The following is a 17,565-nucleotide window of genomic DNA, read 5'->3' as shown; positions in this document are numbered from 1 at the left end:
AGTGCTGACAGAATTTTATGAGATGGTCTAACTTGTGCATTGCTGGTTGGAATATTAAATGGGCATAATTTCTAGGGAAAAAAAAGGTTGTCAATGTGTATCAAAACCTTAAAATGTTTCTGTTCTTTGAGCCAGAAATTCTTTTTCCAAGAATCTATCTTAAGGATATGATCAGATAAATGGACAGATATTTAGGTTTAAAGTAAAATGGCCATATAATTTATCCTCTAAACCAGAGTACTTTTGAGAGTTAATAGGGCGTTATTAATAATTATTCCAGCACAACAGACATTAATGAGCATGGTCCCAGGTAAACTTGGTCATATGGTCATAACTAGTTTAAGGCCATTGATTGTTCCATCAGAAAAAAATATATATACAAAAAAAGGGCAAAGGAGGCCGGGCGTGGTGACTCATACCTGTAATCCCAGCACTTTGGGAGGCCAAGGTGGGTGTATCACTTGAGCTCAGGAGTTCAAGAGCAGTCTGGCCAACATGATGAAACCCCATCTATGCTAAAAATACAAAAATTAACCAGGCATGGTGGCAGGTGCCTGTAATCCTAGCTACTTGGGAGGCTGAGGCAGGAGAATCACTTGAACCTGGGAGGCAGAGGTTGCAGTGAGCTGAGATTCTGCCACTGCACTCCAGCCTGGGTGACAAGAGTGAAACTCCATCTCAAAAAAAAAAAAAAAAAAAAAGCAAAGGTTAAATGACATTACATTCATAGGATACAATATTATGTAGCTAATTAAAAACCATTTTTCAAAATGTATTAAACTTATAATATGTACATTTTTAAATCAGGATAATAAACTATATGTAGTATAATACAAAGTGGTTAAACATATATGTAGTGAATATTCATTGATTGCCCATCCAATATCCAATTTCCTTTGTCCCCTCTCTAAAAGCATACAGATTTCCCTCCTTGTCACAGTTCATGGCTGGGTAACATTAAGCCCAAGGCAAGAGCCCACAGTAGTCATCTGGCCACAGTTTTTAGTTCATATTGGTTCAATCAGAGTAAAACTTAAGACTTTTATTCAAAGCTTCTATGAGTCACAGGAACCTATGTTCCTTTTTCCCTCTAGATTTGAACCACCAGAGACACTGGCACATTGAAGGAGACCTGTCAAGAGAATTTCAGAGAAACTTAGCTGGAGTCCTAATCACACGGTGCCGGAAGCCTTCATTGCCTCTAGACTTTTTAAGTAACAGTAACCAAAAAAAATCTTTTATTTTTAAAACCAGTTTTATTAGTGATTCTGTTCCTTGCAACCCAAAAATTCAAAATGATGCAATATATAGATATATTACAGTAGTACTCAACCGAAACTGCACGTTAAAATCACCTGGGGAACTTCTAAAAGTAACCATACCTGGATCTCACACCCAGAGATTCTGATTAAAATGGTCTGGGTATGGGATCCTAGCACTAGTATTTTTAAAAAACATTCCCTTGTGATTTTAACACACAGTGAAGATTAAAGACCATGAATATATTATATAATATATATGTTAGGTATACATAAATTGTTGGAAGGAAAATACATTAAAAGTTAAGGATGCAAATTCCTGGGTATTGATAGTGCATTATTTTTGTTGTTGTTTTATATCAATGAAACAATTTTTTTAAACTTTATTTTATTACTAAATGTAACTCATCTTTGGGTCATTATTTATTACCTAGTGAAAGAATATTAAAATATATATGTTTTTCTTTACTTGTTTTTGTTGTTGTTGTTGTTGTTGTTGTTGTTGTTGTTGTTGTTTAGCAAAGGGATCTCACTCTGTTGCCCAGGCTGGAGTGCAGTGGTGTAATCATAGCTCACTGTAGCCACGAACTCCTGGGCTCACGTGATGCTCTTGTCTCAACCTCCCTACCAGCTGAGACTACAGGCAAGTGCCACCATGCCTGGCTATTTTTTTTAGAGACAGATCTTGCTATGTTGCCCAGGCTGGTCTTGAATTCCTGGCCTCAAGCAATCCTCCTGTCTCAGCCTCCCAAAGCACTCAGATTACAGGCATAAGCCACCATGCCAAGCCTCCTTTACTGATTTTTGGTTTTGTTTTTACTTTATTAAAATACTAAGTTTTATTTCACATGTGTATTTTTATTTCCCCACCATTTCCATGTCTGACCACTGCTACTACTATGTCCTATCATGACATTCCATACAAAAAAACAAGCAAAGGGCAGAGTTCCATCTTTAAAAACTAAACAGGCATTTTGGACAACACATTCTTGGCAATGGAACCTGGACAACATTTATCAAACACAGTAGGGAAAGTTCTTACTCTGCATTATAAAAAGGATAGCCAGATATCAACTGTTACAGAAATGAAATAAGACAGAAAGTGTTTAATAAATTGTTTAAACTATTTTCTTCAAGAGACTTCCACCACTGCCAGAGATCTTGAATAGCCCCCTGGTCAGTCATCTGGAAGCAATTCTTCACATAATTGATGAATTTGGCTTCCACCTTGGGAAGAGAACCACCTTTTTCTGTACTTGCTTGCACTTTTGCTTTAATGTCTTCTACAGAGCTAGGTCCTTTTGGTGTTCTAGGAGATTTTTTTCTGTTTTTTGAAGGATTCTTGTCCTTTTGATCTTGGTGTTGATGGTTTTGAGTCTTTTCCATTCTGGTTTGACTTTTTTGTATTTTTGGCTGGAGTATCTCGTTACAGATTTCTTCACTGGTGCTTTTTCTTCAGTTTTCTGATCATCAAAATCATCATCATCATCTTCATTATCATCATCTTCTTCTTCACCATCAGCAGCAAGTTTTACTTTTTTCCATGGAAACTTGCTACCACCTCCAGGGACAGATCACTTTCCAGATGTACTTAAGAGTTTCACATCCTCCTCCTCTTCATCTTCTGACTCTGCATTTTCCTCCACAGCTACTAAGTGCTGTCCACTAATATGCACCGGCCCTGAACCACAATTCAACCATAAGACCAGTGGTGGTGTTATTTCAAAGCCCCCAATGGAAACCATTTACTGTACAGACATTTTCAAAGTTGCCAGTGTTACTTTAATTGGACTGCCTTCATAATTCATTGGCTCTGCTTCAACAATGTGCAAGTCACTCTTTGCACCAGCCCCTAAACTGACCATTCTTAAAGATAACTGGTGCTCATTTTCATCATTATCAAATTTAAAGTGATAATCTTTCTCCACATTTAGTTCACAATTAAAAAGATAATTCTGGGGCCTCGGGGGGCTCATGTCCACGTCCATCAAACCTTCCATGGGGTGGTAACGTGCACTTAAGTGAGAAATGAGGTGGGTGGAGATAAACAACTACTGCTCTGGGGAACAGCTGCGCAGGACAGAATCACACCAGGCTCTTTACTGTTTTTAATTACAAAAGTAATAGAAGCTCAAAGTATTAAATTCAAGGAGGATAGAAGTGTAAAACGCAAAAAGTGAAAATTCCTTTAAAAAGCAAAAATTCCCTTTTATTTCTTATGTACTTTCCTTTTTCCTACAAAGAACAAATATAACTTCTATCCTGAGAAACATTTTTAATAAAGAAAACAAAATGTGAAAAATAAGTGGTACAGATCTCAAATTATTGCCTTCAAAACAATTCCCCCTCATCTGTACAATTTGAAGATGAGAACACATAGGCTATATTAAAGATAAGAAAAAGAACATTTTCAGTGTCTTGTGCTAAGTGAGAACCGGAATCTCAATTAGTCAGGAATATGAGTAAATCTTTGCTTACAATGATCGGGTTCTATGGGAAAATCGTCTCAAAAGTGTGCTCACACCTGTAATCCCAGCACTTTGGGGGGCCAAGGCGGGTGGATCGTCTGAGGTCAGGAGTCAAGACCAGCCTGGCCAAGATGGTGAAACCTCAACTCTACTAAAAATATAAAAAATTAGCCAGTCATGGTGGCACACACCTGTAGTCCCAGTTACTCAGGAGGCTGAAGCAGGAGAATCTCTCGAGCCAGGGGGTGGAGATTGCAGTGAGCCGAGATCGTGCCATAGCACTCTACCCTGGGTGACAGAGTGAGACTCCATCTCAAAAAAAAAAATTAAAAGCATTCTGTAGGGTACACACAGTCAAGAACATACAATGTACATCATATGTGTGGCACTTCTCTGTGGGCAGGGTTTACTTATATTTTATGTAAATATTTAATATAACAAGACTTTTTATTGAATGTAATTGTCATAGCAACTAATAATTTTCTTTATATCTAATTCCAAAGCAGAAATTTCCTTGATAAATATACAATTGATTCCAGGGTTATTTGTTTATAAAATATAAATTTCTAATTTATTCTACAAATAAATTTATTATTTTCTAATTTTTAGAAATATAATTTGTAACATTACAAATGTAATTTACTTATAAAATATTTTATTAATATAAATACATTTATAATACAGATATATAAAACTTGCCAGGCGTGGTGGCTCACGCCTATAATCTCAGCACTTTGGGAGGCCTAGGCGGGCGAATCACTTGAGGTCAGGATTTCAATACCAGCCTGGCCAACATGGCAAAACCTCATCTCTACTAAAAATACAAAAAATTAGCAGGGCATGGTGGCGCGTGCCTGTAATCCCAGCTATTCGCGAGGCTGAGGCAGGAAAATTGCTTGGACCTGGGAGGCAGAGGTTGCAGGGAGCTGATATCGCGCCACTGCACTCCAGCCTGGGTGATAGAGTGAGACCCTGTCTCAAAAAAAAAAAAAAAAAAAAAAAAAAAATATATATATATATATATATATTATTTATTTATAAAGTTAATTTCTGATTATAATATTATTTCTAAAATATTTTCTAAATGTTTGAGGTTGAGGGAAGTGGGAAAAAGGAGGCATTTTGAGGCATTTCTCTCTGGATTCCTGTTTTCCCATTTTGATCTCCAGAAGTCAAAATGAAAGATGAAATCAATAAGGAAAGAATAGCTTCCTCATTGTGTATGCTTCAATGGACTGTTCTAAAGCCAGAGGAACTAGATGCATTTTAGGCACTCACTAAATAACAGATGAATGGGAAACAGGGGAATCCGTTATTACATTTAACTGCTCCGTTCCTTCCACAATAACAGTTGAGCCTCTTTCAGTTGTGGTAACAGAAAGTAGTAATAGCATATATAAAGTAGGATTATGTATCATCAGTGCTCTAAGACTTTGAGGCTCATTAAAAAATACATTGTACAAACAATCGAGCAATTGTTTTTGTGGTGCATCAATGAAGTGAAACGTATTCCAATAGCATGTCAAAAAAGTATTGAGATACCAGGGAATTATTTAAACCATTCTCTTCGGTTAACTGGTATTTTTTCTTTTGAGTGTTTTTTTAATTCAGTCATAAAAGTTAGCTATTTCTAAAGGCTGCTCTTGGTTCATAAAATCACGTAACCAGCAGAGAGGAAGATGCTTGACTTACTGTGTTTATTCAATATATTCAATGAGTATTAAGTTATGAAAATGGAAGATATAGAGAAGGGCATCCAGAAGAAAGCCCTGCTTTACACTATGTCCAGTTATAATTTAATCCGTCAGATATTTTTACCCACTCTGATTCTTATAGAACTGTCTCCTTTTTTCCAAGAAATCTCATATATACATAAAACTTCAGAAACTAAGATAACCAAACACCTATGTTTCCAGTATACAAAACTGAAGATTGTTAATATTGTCATCAATGCTTCAAGTTTTTATACACATACAACACACATATGCACACACAGAACGTTGTGCTGTGCCAGCTCATACTTGTTCTTGGTAACTGTGTGTTAAATTTTCAGGAATTTTGCCAGCTGGTTGCTAAACCTTTGGTAGCTTAAAATCAGCCATAGTGGGAGTATTTCAGCACAGAAATCCTCAAATGCTATGAATCAGTGGGGTTTTTTTTAATTCCTGGAGGATCGGTTGTTAAATATTTATCAACCTACTACTCTTCATATATAAAAGAAAGAAAACCTTACAGATAAAGTCAGATCACCTTGGACCCACTCTCAAACCCATTATCTTTCCCACTCCTCAAAGGCAATAACCATTGTGAATTTTGTGTGCATTATTTCAAAATACCTTCTATACTTTAAGTGCACTCATATGAATCCATTAACAACACAGAGTTTAGTTCGGGTGTGTTTTAAAATGTACATACACTGAAACTTGCTTTATTCATCTGGCATTTTGCTGCCTATGGATCTAGATCATTCCTTTTACCTACTATATAAAAGTCTATTATAGGAATATACCTTATTTTGTATCTTTCATACTCCTATTAATGGACACCTAGATTGTTTTCATTTTTTTTTTTTGCCGTTAGAAACAATGCCCAAATGAATGGTCCTTGTCCATATGTACAAGAATATATCTAGATATATACCAAGAAGTGTTAATGCTGGATTGTATACATGTTGCCAAGTTTACTAGATATTGTCAAACTCCTCTCTCAAGCGTCTAAAGCCAATTTACATCCTACCCAACAATAAAAGAGACCTCTCTTTGCTCCACCCTCTAACCAACACTTGGAACTGTCAAACTTTTAATTTTTATCAGCCTGAGAGGTATAAAATGACCTCTCATAGTTCATTTGTATTTCCTTGATTAGCAATGGGGAGCATTTTTTTCTTTTATTTATTGGCCATCTGTGCTTACTACTCTGGATTTCCTTTTTTTTTTTTTCCTATTCTTCTATTGGGTTGCTTGCCTTTTTCTTCTTGATTTACAGGAATTCTCAATATAGTCTGTATACTAATATTTGTTTTTTCACTTTGTTTATAGTAAGGTAGGGGTGTGTGTGTGTGTTGTTGTTGTTGTTGTTGTTGTTGTTGCTGTTGTTGGACAGAATGACAGGTGGATTGACTCTATGGGCTCTTTGAAGATGTAGTCTACGGGCCTAGTGGTCAGAGTGCTTGTCTCACTTGCCTGGGTGATGGCTGACCCAAAATGTGTAACTTCCAAAGCCACAAGTTCTGGCTGGCAGCAGATCTACAACCCTCAGATGTATTTTCTACTCTAGCTAAGCTGCATTTTTTTCAGTTGTTCAAAGATACCATGCTGCCTTGCCTCCAGGCCTTTGCCTATGCTATTTCCTTTGCCTGGCATACTCTTCAATGCCATAACTGTCTTTGCCCCCAGGGAACATTTTACTTTCTGTTAGCACTCATCACACTGCCTTACAATAACCTGTTAGCTTGTCTGTCTCCTCCACTGGACAGTGAGCACTGCGAGGAAAGAGAAGGGTCTTTTTCTGCCTTTGTAGCCTTAACGCCTAGCAGAAGGCTTGACACATAACAGTTCCTCAAAAAATATTTCTTTAATCAATGAGCAAATGAGTGAGTGAGCGTGGTAAGGCAAGAGGCAGCCATATCGATGATCAAGGAACATTTCATTCACTCATCCAACAACAAACCCGAGCACTTGCCAGGCACCTGTTAGTGATACGGTTCCTTTCCTCACTGACCTCACAGATGAATAGGGAAGACAGACTCACACCTGCCAAGCGTAGTATACTGACATCAGTGACTTGATGGAGAGAAGTTCCTAGTACTGTGAGCATATGAAAGAGGCATCAATTCCAGCCAAGGGTGGAAAGGAATTTGGGAAAACTTCCGTCTCATAGATAGAGATAAGCCATGAAGAGACAATGGTTCAATAATCAGCTTCTTGACTGAAAGTGTAAGTGAAATTCTCCCTACCAATCCCATGGGCTGCTATCTGGCTTTTTTAGATTATGACAATAAATGAATTTGCCCTGGTGTTTTCCTCCTTGGTTTAGGTTAGAGCGGCCCCTCTCAGTGAAGTCCCAGTACTAGAGCCCAGCCATGTGCTTCAGCTCTGCCCCATGGATAACAGATGAAACCCAAGGGTCACCCACGACCCCTCTTCTTCTCACTCTGCTCTACACTTGTTCCTTTTACTTACAGAATTCCTCCCCCTTTATCTTCATCCCCATCACCAAACCTGACCTCTCCACCAAACATCTATAGGCCAAAATAAACACAGTTGCCCCACTACTGTCTGCTCTCACTCAGTGTTTCCTTGGTTCCAGGTATGTACTAGGCATTGGCAAGGCTCTGAGAACTGAATAAGAGGAGTAGGAGCTAGTGCCAAATCCCTGCTGTATGATAAAGCCTGGAGTGTTCTAGAAACTGACAGAAAGCCAGCGAGACAAGAGAATAATAACTGGAGGCACAAGATGAAGCTAGGGGGACAAGTGTTAGTAGACCACCAGAAGGTTTAAATCAAGGAAATGACAGGGTTTCTACAAGTATTCTTTTCTTCCATGGCATCTGAAGTCAGGGTTGAAGAGTAGTCCAGACCTTGTGGAGGATCTGTGCACAGCTGGGATTTTCCAGAAGAAATTCATGGATAAGAAAAGCTCTGGGGTCTTATCCAATGGGAGCTTCAGTCCAAGGAAAGCAATCTAAGAAAGCATAAGGCTGGGAGAGCTATAAACATGTTGTCACAGCTCTATCACCACTCTTTCTCTGGCCTTGGTTTTTTGGCTCTTCCTGAATCACATTTCAAAGCTTTTTCAGTCTTTATCCCCAGAGTAGTCAGCATCTAGGAGCTAAGGCCCAGACTGGGCCAAGCAGACAAAGAAAATTGAAGCAAGCACAAGTTCATCTGTGACTTGCTGTCTGGGACTCAGGTACCTGCACCTGCATGGGAATACTCTTCACTCCCTGGGCAAGGGACAGCCCACGCATCTCTGGGAGTCATTTCAATTGAGCATTACATCATTGACACAGCATTACAGCCTCCTGGGTCCCTTTGCTGTTACTCAAACATCTGTTTCCTCCTCCCTCCCCTTGCTGCCTCTTGGGGTCAAGAGCCCTCTTTTGCACATGGCTCCCTTTCTGAAAAATCAATCATTCTTATTCATTTTCCTGGAACTGGAGAAGAGTCACAGGGTTTGGCCCTCTCCCTCCTGGGATCTGCCTCTGAACTGTTAAGGCATCTGACACTGCAAAGTTATCGGAAAAAGTGGAGGCTTCTGCTCTACTCCCTGAGACAAGAAACCTTGTCAGAGCTTCGTTTATGCTTCTACTGTGCTCATAATGCCTACTGTATGCTTGAATACGAGAGTCCTTGCCCAGGTCCTGATTTCTTTATCTCTGGTCTGTTTATAGATACCAGAGCATATGTCCCTGGTGGCCACATTTTGCAGCCAGCTGAAGTCTCTGCTAGACTGAAGCATGCAGGCTGCAGGGAGGCAGAGCACGCAAGGTTGACCAGCTCAAAGAACCACCCTCCTCCCCTCAAAAGGAGCCGGTGCTTTGCCATGAGAGAAAGTGCCAGAGGCCCCTCTGACACCTCTTCCTCAGAATAACAAAGCTTACACTATTTACTAATGAAATGTAATGTTCAAATCAAACAATAAAAGATGCTTATCTATATTCAATTTTAGCTCTCCTAAAATAGAGGCATTATATTTTCATTAGATGATGTTTAAAGTCAGTTCACAGCTCCCTCCAGCTCTCTCTGGATCTGATATAAAGCCAATACCTGTCAATACTACTAGAGAAAGACCAAGAAAGAGGAAGTCTGAGGGGCAGCAGTGGATCAAGTACACATTTGCTTGTTATTCTGTATACTGAATATTCTACCTCACCTCTCCTAACGCCTCTTGAATCTGCTGGGAAGATAACATCAGAAGGAGAAACATAATTCCACTGCCAGAACAAAGCACCCCATTTGCTTCTTTCATACTTATATAAAATAACTGGGTCCAATACTAATGGGGAAGATGCATTCCAAAGCCTTTTTGTTTTGTTTTTCATAAAGAGCAGAAAGAACCACCTAAGTCCAGCGTGGAATTTGAGATAACTCAAGATGCATTCCATTTCAAAGCCCCTTCAACTCATGTTTCTCTCTTCACAGGCACATTTCTTCACATCCCTTTACACACTCACACATACTCATAGTTCCCTCTATGAAACATGTCATGAGTTATCAAGATTGTATTTTAAAGAAGCAGAGTGGGAGTGCTAAGTTTTAACCCTGAACTATTTGGGTTTTTCATTTGTTCCTTTCAAATTCTCACTAAAAGAGGAACAGCTTACCTCTTTAAATGTCTCTCCCATGTCCGGGACACTGAAGCACTTCTTTTAATTGTTTTTTTGAGACAGGGTCTCGCTCTGTCACCCAGGCTGGAGTGCAATGGCGCGATCTCGGCTCACTGCAGCCTCCGCCTCCTGGGTTCAAGTGATTCTCCTGCCTCAGCTTGCCAAGTAGCTAGGATTAGAGACGTGTACCACCACGCCAGGCTAATTTTTGTATTTTTAGTAGAGATGGAGTTTCACCATATTGACCAGGCTGGTCTCAAACTCCAGATCTCAAGTGATCCGCCTCCCCAAGTGCTGGGATTACAGGTGCGAGCCACCATGCCCAGCTGCACTTCTTTTGACTAGTCATTTCCTTGTGCCAATTTGCGCCATATGATTGTAAAACTGGGTGTCATGATCAATTTTGACCTTCAGCTGGCCTCAAAAGTGAACCTATTTTATGTACCATAGTCAGAGGCATGACTGGTTTTGATGTAAATCTGATGAAAAGAGTAGATTCTAACTTACCCAGTGAAAGGAGAGGAGGCATTGCTGGCAAAGAGCTCAAATTAGCCCGTCTTTGCATGGGGGTTGAGGATCCAAGAGGAGAGGAAGATGCCTGTCTGCAGAGACCTAAAACTAGTAATCATCGCTATTTATTGAACAATTTCTATGTGCTAGCAACTTTAAATACATTATCTCATTGGATTTTTAGAACAACCCTGTGAGGGAAGTTGTGCTTTCAGCTTCAAAAGTCTCCAATAATCAGTAGGGATAGCTAACCTTGATTAAAGCAAGAGAGAGGATGGGAGCCTGGGGCCCCATCTGTTTTCCACCTTCCCCATGGCCCCAGTGAAGCTCCTCAGAACCCTCAGCACTCCATGAAACATAGCTTTAAAAAGTAGGCAATTCTACTTCCCATGATTCACTTTCTTCTCCTTAGGTTGGGCCTCTGCTGTGTCTGTCTGGCCTCTCCTTTATTTAAATTTATCAAGTTGAAATTCGTATAACATAAAATTAACAATTTTAAACTGAAGAATTCAGCGGCATTTACATTTACATTGTAAATAAATGTAATATACATGTAAATGGATATTACGCACACAACATTTACAAATGTTACATACACAACATTTACAATGTTGTGCAACTACCATTTCTAGGTAGTTCCAAAACATTCCCATCACGTCAAAAGGAAACACTACATTCATTAAGCAGTATTCCCATTCCCCCTCTCCCAGCCCTTGGCAACCAACAAACTGCTTTCTATCTCGATAGATTTATCTATTTTAAATATTTCACATAAATGAAATGTCTGGCTTCTTTCATTTAGCATGTTTTCAAGGTTCATCCACATTGTAGCATGTATCATTACTTCATTCCTTTTTATGGATGAATATTATCCAATTTTATGGATATGTTACACTTTGTTTATCCATTCATATACTAATGGACATTTAGCCTGGCCTGTCTTCTTGATTCTCCACCTCTTGCAGTCATGAAAGTCTTTGGATTCCATCTGTCAAAACAAGTGTGGCAGAACCAGGCAATCTGTAGAGGATTAGAGTCAACTCATGGGAACTCTCGGCCTAAACCTGTACTGTCTTCTAACCCAGTGATTTTTATTTATTTTTTTTTTAACTTTTATTTTAGGTTCAGGGGTACATGGGAAGGTTACATAGGTAAACTCATGTCACAGGGGTTTGTTGTACAGATTATTTCATCACTCAGGAATTAAGCCCAGTACCCAATAGTTGTCTTTCCTGCTCCTCTTTCTCCTCTCACCCTCCACCCTCAAGTAGACCCCAGTGTTTGTTGTTTCCTTCTTGTATTCATAAGTTGTCATCATTTAGCTCCCACTTAGAAGTGAGAACATATTGGTATTTAGTTTTCTGTTCCTGTGTTAGTTTGCTGAGGATAATAGCCTCCAGCTCCATCCATGTTCCCACAAAAGACATCTCATTCTTTCTTATGGCTGCATAGTATTCCATGGTATATCTGTGCCACATTTTCTTTATCCATTCTGTCACTGATGGGCACTTATAACCCAGTGATTTTTAACTGGGGGCTATTTTACTTTCTCCTTCCCACAGGGACATTTGACAATGCCTGGAGATACTTTTGGTCATCACAGTTAGGATGTACTATTAGCATCTTGGTGGGTAGAGGCCAGATATGCTGTTAAACACTCTATAATGCAAAGGCTAGAACCTAGAGCAAAGAACTATCTGGCCCAAAATGTCAATAGTGTCAGGGTTGATGAACCCTGTCGATATAATCTAAATCAGCTGAGTTGCCAGAGATTCCAGAAAAATTTGATCAGATGAACAACTGTTCATAGATTTGATTATATTGTCTTAAAGCTATAATTATATATAGGACATTCATAGATTTGACATACATGTACCGAGCACCTATTTATGGGTCAGGCTCTGGCCTGCATCAAAGTATTCACCAGCTAAGTGTCATATAAAACCATTCATTTAAGTAATGCATAGTATATATGAGATGTTATAAAACTAACAAATTTGTTTCCTATGCGGTTGGTGCAACAGTAATTGCAGTTTTTTGCACTTTAATGGCAAAACCGCAATTGCTTTTGCACCAATCTAATAGAATTTTTTTATGTTTGCTCTTTAAACTGTGGAAACATTGAGAATCTAGTTACTATATCTACAGTGTATTATGTTAGTATCATTTTAACTCAATAAACCATCGTATTTAATTTGGCATCCCTAAATTTATCCATAGCTTTGTGCCGCAGACCTTAGCTAACTGTGTGAGAGATTTCACAATAGACTCTAAACCTTAAATCCCATCCTTTTAGACTGAGTAGATTATTTCATTTCCTTTTAAAAGTTTAAAATACATGCTTTTCCTTGTCTTTACACTTCTTTTTGGCCTGGCGGTTATTTTGCGTGTTTTGAGTTTTCTTGGTTTTTATTTGTTTTGTTTTAATCACAAGAAAGAAAAATTCAGTGGCAAGGAAGAACAGGACATTGTATTTACACCCGAACTGTTAGTACAGGACATTTCAAAACTGCCTCTCCACTCTCTACCCTCTGGGTCCCCAGGAAATGCGAAATGTCAACATCTACCACCCTCCCTTTGCCCAGACCTGTGCCGCATCAGTTTATGATTAAGAGGAATTCTTGCCTGTTTAGGCCATACCCTAAGTGTTATTGTGAAGTAGACAGTCCTGTTGAGATTTATATCATTTATTTTACTGCTGCCATGGGAGATTAAAAATTAAATCATAATTTTAAATATTTTCATAAAGGTTAGGTAGGCATGTTTGATTTCTTTATTGCTTCACTGAATGTCAGAGGCTAGAGTGTTCACAGAGGACTGACAGTGAAGAATGATGGTATTTATGAAACAAATGTCATTAAGTTTACCTTTGAAAAAGATGTATTCTGGACTCCATCTAGAAAATTATGCACAAATTACATCCTATGATAAGCATGGTTTTTTCCATACAAATATTGTTGTACTGTACTTTAAAAACCATGACAACAAAATATGTCTAATACAATGAACGAGTCCTATTATGGGATTTCTTCTAAGCTGGGCACATGTGCAAGCAGGCCCCAGAACCTCAGAAGGCTCCTGAACAGCTCTGGCTTGCTAACACACCTGAGAATAAGCAGTGAGACCCTCAGGAAGACTATGAAATAATGTTTCTTCAGGGCCCAAATCTTAGCTTTCTGTATTCCTTGCCCCTAGAGGGAAATGTGAAAGTCAGCCAGTCCAGAACCTGGCCCAATGACAGAGTCAGAGCATTCGGTAAGGCTGGTCACATGAGGTGAGGATGAGAATCCCAGAGGGAGATAATTCAGTTGGAGAGCATGGAGCCTCAAAACAGAAGCAAATTTGGGGGAAGTATGTATATGCAGGCCTTTTCTGCAGGACTTTCAGCACCTTTAATATCCTAATGTGCACTGCGACTAAGAGGGCAGTTTATTCTGTAAATATATTTGACCATTTAAATACATTTGACCATTTATTGGACCCTATGGTTTTATGGAATATGGTTTGGGAAATGTTGCCAGACTCTGGCCTGCATCAAAGTAGTCACAAGCTAAGTGTCGTATAAAACCATTCATTTAAGTAATGTATAGTATATATGAGATGTTATAAAACTAACAAATTTGTTTCCTATTAGGTTGGTGCAACAGTAATTCCAGTGTCTTGCACTTTTAATGGGAAAACTACAATTGTTTTTGCACCAACCTAATTAGGAGTATAAGTCTAGAAGTCAGCCAGGCATCTGGTAAAGTTCTTATAATATCTCTATGAATGATATAGAGTAATGAGAACTGGATGAAAATACTCTTACAGCGTTGCCAGATAAAAGACAGGACACCAAATATTGTATGAGGCATATTATACTAAAAAAAATTATTCATTGTTTGTTTGATATTCAAAATTCAAATTTAACTAGGCACCTGGTTTAGTTAAATCTAGAAATTTACACTTTTGATGAGGTTTGTGAATCTCCTGACAAATAGATTATTTTTGTCTTCACGAAATATGTTTCTTTTTTTTTTTTTTTTTTTTTGAGATGGAGTCTTGCTCTATTGCCCAAGCTGGAGTGCAGTGGTGCAACCTCAACTCACTGCAACCTCCGCCTCCCAGGTTCAAGTGATTTTCCCACCTCAGCCTCCCTAGTAGCTGGGATTACAGGCACCCATCACCATACCTGGCTAATTTTTTTATTTTTAATAGAGATAGGGTTCCACCATGTTGGCCAGGCTGCTCTCAAACTCCTGGCCTCAAGTGATCTGCCCACCTCGACCTCCCAAAGTGCTGGGATTACAGGCATGAGCCACAAGGCCTGGTCCTATATTTCATTCTTTACCAGCAACCTATTATTGCACACTTGAGAAAATTAGATCCTGCTCAACATTATGAATGTAGTCTACTGTTAACTTCCTGCATCTTTTTTTTTTTTTTTGAGACAGAGTCTCACTATGTCACCAAGGCTGAAGGGCAGTGGCTCAATCTCAGCTCACTGCAACCTCCACCTCCTAGATTCAAGTGATCCTCCGATCCTCCCACTTCAGCCTCCCGGGTAACTGTAATTATAGGCGTGCACCACCACACCTGGCTAATTTTTTTTTTTTTTTTTAAGTAGAGACAGGGTTTTACCATGTTGGCCAGGCTGGTCTCAAACTCCTGGCCTCAAGTGATCAGGCCACCATGGCCTCCCAAAGTGTTGGGCTTACAGGCGTGAGTCACCTTGCCCAGCCAAGTTCCTGTATCTTTCATTATCTGCCTATGTCATTCCTTTTACCCTATGAAAGAAATGAAAATGCTACCTGTACTCCCAAGCCCTTCAAGTTTCACATCAAACTTTAGAATCACTAAAGAGACAATTCTCCTCTTTCACTTATATCATTTGTTCTTGTGTGAATCAGCAGATGTGTGGAGAGGTCAGTGAGCATGACAAATCTTGGAAGACTCTGTTCTGTGGCTATACCCACCATGAAAAAGAAAAATTATGACAGTCCTGCATTGCACTCTGTTCTTCTCACTCATTCATTTATTGAACAAATAGCTCCTGATCACCTGGAATGCCCCAGACACCATGCTAAGCACTGGGTATATGCAACAGCTGAATGAGGCAGACATAATCCCTACATCAAGGCTATATCCTACTAGGGAGGGAAGAGAGGAAAAACAAGTAAATAAACTAGATCACTTCAGATAGTTAAGTTAGATAAGTTACTGTGAAAGAAATTAAAGGAATTCAATATGGACAGTGACTGAGCTTGGGGAGGGGGTGGATACGTTAGATAGGATGGTCAAGGTAGACCTCTTTGAAGAAGTGACATATAGGCTGAGGCATGAAGAATGAGGAGTTAAACACACCAAGAGCCAAGTGAAGAGCAACTCAGACAGAACCCAGACTACAATGCTTGTTCCTAGAGCCAGCAATAGGACCAATGTTGATATGGCTGAGTGAAAGCATCCAGTAACACACAAGATGTCAGTCTCCATCCTATGTTTGCTTCCACACTCTTTCCACTGAGGAATAGCAACCTACAGGCTGAAATGAAGGAAACAGTGCTGAAAATAGGTCATGAACAACAGAGAAGCAAATGGCATTTGACCAGTACTGCCATTTAATGTAAGAGAGAAAACAGATGAGGCAGTGGCTGGAAAGCAGTACTTTCATCACATATAACCTTTATTTTCAAGGAGGTTCTTTCCTGTAAGTTCTTTTCACCTAAAAACCTGCTGTGAGCCAGATGTGGTGGCCTCACGCCTGTAATCCCAGCACTTTGGGAGGTCGAGGAGGGTGGATCACTTCAGGTCAGGAGTTCAAGACCAGCCTGACCAACATGGTGAAACCCCATGTCTACTAAAAATACAAAAATTAGCCAGGTGTGGTGGCGCTTACTTGTAGTCCCAGCTACTTGGGCAGCTGAGGCAGTAGAATCGTTTGAACCTGGGAGGTGGAGGTTGCAGTGAGCCGAGATCACGCCACTGCACTCCAGCCTGGGCAACAAAGTGAGACTCTGTTTAAAAACAACAACAACAACAACAACAACAAAGAAAACCTATTGTGATGTTTCAGCTTCCCTTTCCCTGGTTTGTTCCTTGAGGAAACTATGCAGCAGTGTTTTTTGGACTCAGCACACAGACCAGATTATTTGGCTCTGCGGAGTGGAATGAAAATGATTCTCAACATTTAAGGACCTTTCCATCCCTATAGTGGGTAGCAATAACAGCAACAGCAATTAGTTTGAGTTTTTTTACACTTATTTTTAAATGACTCCCATATTACCTTCTTTCTGAGGTGATGGAATAACTGTTTTCTCATAGTTTGGTGTGGTTTACTATGAGGTTGCTAAAAGTGAAGAAGGTGTCCAACTGAAAACTTGAGTGTCAAATACCACAAGTAAGAGATGCAGACTAACTAATGTAGGTTGTCTCGGAGTGATATTTACGAAATGTAACACAGTGAATGTAGGCAAGACATGGAAAAGAAGATAAACTAAGATTTAGTGTTTTCATTATTTATGAAAATTGTATAAAGTTACTTTAGCTTTCAGATAAGAGGAAAAGGTGTTATTACTGCCAAAAAGTGCTTTTAAAGAAGTTTCTAATAGAAAGGGACAGATTGAGGTCTCTTTGGGAGCCTGGCTAGATATTTTCCAAGAATCTTTCAGAGTAGCAACAACCCAGTGAACTTTCCATTGTGTGACCTTCAGCCTTATGGTCCCAGGAGCCTTACTTTGACAGCATACCCAGAGTAAATTCAATTCTCCAGAAGTCTCACTGTTCATTCAACAGTGTCCTTTAAAATACTGCTATATGCCAAATTCTGTGTTCTGGACACTGAGATATAATAGTGAGCAATAAAGATATTAACAAGTCCCTTCTGATGGGCACATTCTTGCTTCAATTAGGTTAATACATCAACAACCTAAATATCTGTAATTATATGGGTGTGTGAGGTCACACAAAACTTTAATGACCAAATCTGAGCATTCATCCCACTTAACTGCAGAAAATCTAGTCT

At 39.3% G+C, this 17,565-nt stretch overlaps 1 pseudogene; it reads right to left on the bottom strand.

Moving 5' to 3' along the window:
- Positions 1–2,329: 2,329 nt before the first annotated feature.
- On the bottom strand, positions 2,330–3,259 carry LOC101135220 (nucleophosmin-like; annotated as a pseudogene).
- Between the last annotated feature and the right edge of the window lie 14,306 nt (positions 3,260–17,565).

Source organism: Gorilla gorilla, chromosome X (assembly GCF_029281585.2).
Source record: "Gorilla gorilla gorilla isolate KB3781 chromosome X, NHGRI_mGorGor1-v2.1_pri, whole genome shotgun sequence".
Classification (NCBI taxonomy): domain Eukaryota; kingdom Metazoa; phylum Chordata; class Mammalia; order Primates; family Hominidae; genus Gorilla; species Gorilla gorilla.
The sequence above is the reverse complement of the archived record's forward strand: the minus strand, read 5'-3'. Positions and strand labels throughout refer to the sequence as shown.